Consider the following 3,480-nt stretch of genomic DNA (forward strand, 5'->3'; position numbering starts at 1 on the left):
GTCGAGTTGACAAACTCGGGTCGCATTTTCGACGATCTTGCCGCCCATCCCGGTAACTGAAAAGTTTTCTCTAAAAGTGGGGAGTTGCAAACGCTTAAGAACCTTTTCAGATATGAAGGTTTTTTGAGAGCCTTGGTCGATCAAGGCTCTTAACGTAAAGAGGGAACCCCTGTGCTCGATATTTACTTGAGCGGTGGGAAGCAGGGTCTTCTCATTGTTTGTTGAGAAATTTGCTTGGATGTATGACGAACCTCCAGCCGAGGAACAAGGGGGTTCTTCGCAATTGCCTTTGGTTAAATCAAAAATCGGATGTCTAGATTGAAGTGGGGAAGATTCGACGGATTGGGTGTGCAACAAGGAGGTTGCAGTATGCGATGGTTTAGGGTGTGTTTTGCTCGCGGTTGCCTTAGGTGCCGACTTGTTAACTTGATTGGGATGCAACATCGTGTGATGTGACCCTTTACAGTGGAGACATCGGAATGCACTTTGGCACTTGGCGACTAGATGGTTGTAGGCTAGACAGTTCGAGCAGTAGGCATTTTGTTCCACGAATTTGCTCCTGTCAGGTAAGGAGAGTTTTTTAAATTCAGGACAAAATTTCAGGGAATGATTCTTTTTGCACATTTTGCATTGAAGCGCAGGTGCCTCTTGTGAATAATGCGAATGTACCTTGGTTTTTTCAGGCAAAGAATGTCTAACTTTGGAGGTTTTATAGTTTTGCAGACGCTCGACTACCTCATACCGACTTCGTTAGAAATTCGTCCATCTGCGTCCACTTGGGCAGTTCCTTTCTTGATTTTAGGGACTGCTCCCATAAGGAGAGAGTTTCCTCAGGTAAGCTTGAAGAGCATAAATAAATTAACACGGGATCCCAATCCGTTACAGAAACCCCTAGAGATGTAAGGCTTGAAAGGCAATCATTAATAGTATTCTGAATTTTCTGTATTGCCTCGCTATTTTCGGACTTAGCGGTAGGTAGATCGAAAAGCAATTTCAGTTGTTTGTCTATTAAAATTCGCTTATTTTCAAAGCGTGCTCTTAGTGCTTCCCACGCCAGTGAAAAGTTTTCATCACATAACCGATAATGTTTGACTATGGCACCCGCTTTTCCTCTAGTTTTATTCCGTAATGGAAAGTTTTTGTGCCGGTGTTAGCTTGGGATGGTTGAGGTATACGGCCGTAAACATATCGCGAAACGATGGCCAATCCTCATAGCTACCGTAGAAAACCTGTGTGTCACAAGGCGGAACCTTGATACAGGGGGTGGAATTATCAATAAAAGATGAGGAATTTCGAGAACCAGTTCATTCTTAGGTGAACGTCCTTCAAAAAGCTTGAGCTGATCCAGAATTTGGGATTTACAGATGTAGAAGCTATCGGTACACAACTGGAGTTTCGTGGTTGCTTCTTCTTTAAAATGAGTGGAAACTACGTTATCGTCCGCAAGACAGACCCTTTTATAGGAACTTTCTACTTTTTCCCATCTAGTATTAAGATCTTGGAGTTTAATTTCCAATAACGTATCCGTATGATCGTCAGGATCTTGCTGCTGGAAATGGGTGCAAAAGTCGACGATTCTATTGGAGTCGAAAATAAACTCTGACATAACTGTGGAATCGGTCGCCATGATGGAGGTGAAGAACGTATATTTGGTTGAAAAAAGTTAAGGAATTAAGTCCGACCGATTTTTGAAATTGCTTTGAAAATTGGTGGACAATAAGTCAAGGAATTGTGATGCTGTATTTAGAAATGCTAAGTAGATTTCCTAGCAAGCACCTGCGATGGAAATCGTGAAACAATAATCGAAACTTCGAGATGGTTTGGAGAACAGAAAAAAATAGAATCTTGCAAATTTATTTAACGCATGCAGCGCTGCGAAAATCTTAGATATAAACCGCTAACACGGGATAGAATTGATGCCTGTGTGGCTTAACGTTCGTAAGTTATCCAGGCACCAGGTTGGTTTTATTTAAAATAAATGTCGACTTTTGTTGGTATACAAGCTATGTAAGTGAGTGTTTCTTTATATCCTTTAAAGAACTTGTATGTTAAAATAATGTACGGTAACGCAAGTAGCTAGCCGTATCGTAAAAAGTCGACCTTTATTTGTTGTGGTGAGCACCAATGCATATATACGTGTAAAATAAACTATAACTAATTAACATGCGTTAAGGCGGATGTCGTACAAAAGGTCTATTGGAAATATTTCAATTTATTAAACCATAAAATAGCTCAAGGGGACCCAGTAACACAGCGGTAGACTTCGTAAATTTCAAATTCCAATGTGGTTCGGATTTTTATTTATCTATCTATTTTCTCTTTGTTTGCAAAGATATGCCAAGTGGAGTTCACGCAACGTGAAGCGATAGGGTGTGTTCGAGCTGGATAATGATTACCGCGTATGCAGTCTTGTTGCTTTCGTGATATGTTGCTGATGCTTGACTGTCAATTTCTGAAATGCTGCAGAAATGGCGCAGAAAATGGTATGCTGTTTAAGGTTTACCAATGATGGCAACTGATGATCAAAGTTTATTTCGCAATCGATTGATGTGAGCAGAGTAGCCCAAATATTTGCGTACAATGTGATGCTCGTTTATAAAAAGCAACACTGCCGTATGACTTCCCGCTCGAATATACCCATCATCGACCAGCACTAATCGCCGAAAAACACTGTAACTTATTTGTTCCAGATTCACTTTTGATTTCCCTCTTATGAAACGTTTGGCAATGGCCGCTTACCTTCGCAAGCAGCAATGGGTGGAGCCCACACAATTGATATGCAAATTTGAAAATAAAGGTGTATATGCGAAATTTATAGTGGTCGTAATAATTGCATGCGCCAGCGCTTTTAGACCCAGGCTAATACATGCCTATATATACACATTCATCCGTATGTATAGACCTACATACGTACATATGTGTATTGTGTTCATGGTCTAAGGCAAACATTTTAAGTGAACATTTTTCAAGTACCCTTCTATATACATATGTACATATGCATGAATGTGTGGAATTTTGATGGTTGTATTACTGATCTCCACCGGCTTTGAAATTCGTGCTCTATTTTAACAAAATCCCGTATTACTTGCGCCGGAATACAAGGAAACTAGAATTATCAAGACACTAATTCCTCATTTATGGATATCTCCGAGTTCATCTATAAAATTACCTACAGGATCCATTGGAATTAGTGAGAAACAATACCGAAATACGTTTTGTGAATTCAAAAAAAGAATTTTACGTTGAGATCATACATATACATACACACGTGCTGAATCGTATAACTAAATACATACATATGTACATAGGTATAGTAGCAATGTTTTAACCAAACCCAGTGGTAAATTTATGCGATCCGGTTGCGTAAAACTGTAGTGCCTTGCCGGCACATACATACATATACGAGCTCCGGGGTTCACTTTATTTTCAATATTTGCATATCAATTGTGTGGGCATCCACCCATTGCTGCTTGCGAAGGT

The 3,480-nt window shown here is 40.0% G+C and overlaps 1 long non-coding RNA gene across 1 annotated transcript in view; it reads left to right on the plus strand.

The window, feature by feature from the left end:
* Positions 1 to 3,474, plus strand: part of LOC108364821 (uncharacterized) — a 7,626-nt gene extending 4,152 nt beyond the window's left edge. The window contains exon 3 of the long non-coding RNA XR_001847828.1: positions 2,798 to 3,474. This is a non-coding gene — a long non-coding RNA (uncharacterized LOC108364821). The remainder of the gene's footprint in view (positions 1 to 2,797) is intronic.
* Positions 3,475 to 3,480: the final 6 nt, after the last annotated feature.

Source organism: Rhagoletis zephyria, unplaced genomic scaffold (genome assembly GCF_001687245.7).
Source record: "Rhagoletis zephyria isolate East Lansing unplaced genomic scaffold, Rhagoletis_zephyria_1.1 Rzeph_scaffold_01679, whole genome shotgun sequence".
Lineage (NCBI taxonomy): Eukaryota > Metazoa > Arthropoda > Insecta > Diptera > Tephritidae > Rhagoletis > Rhagoletis zephyria.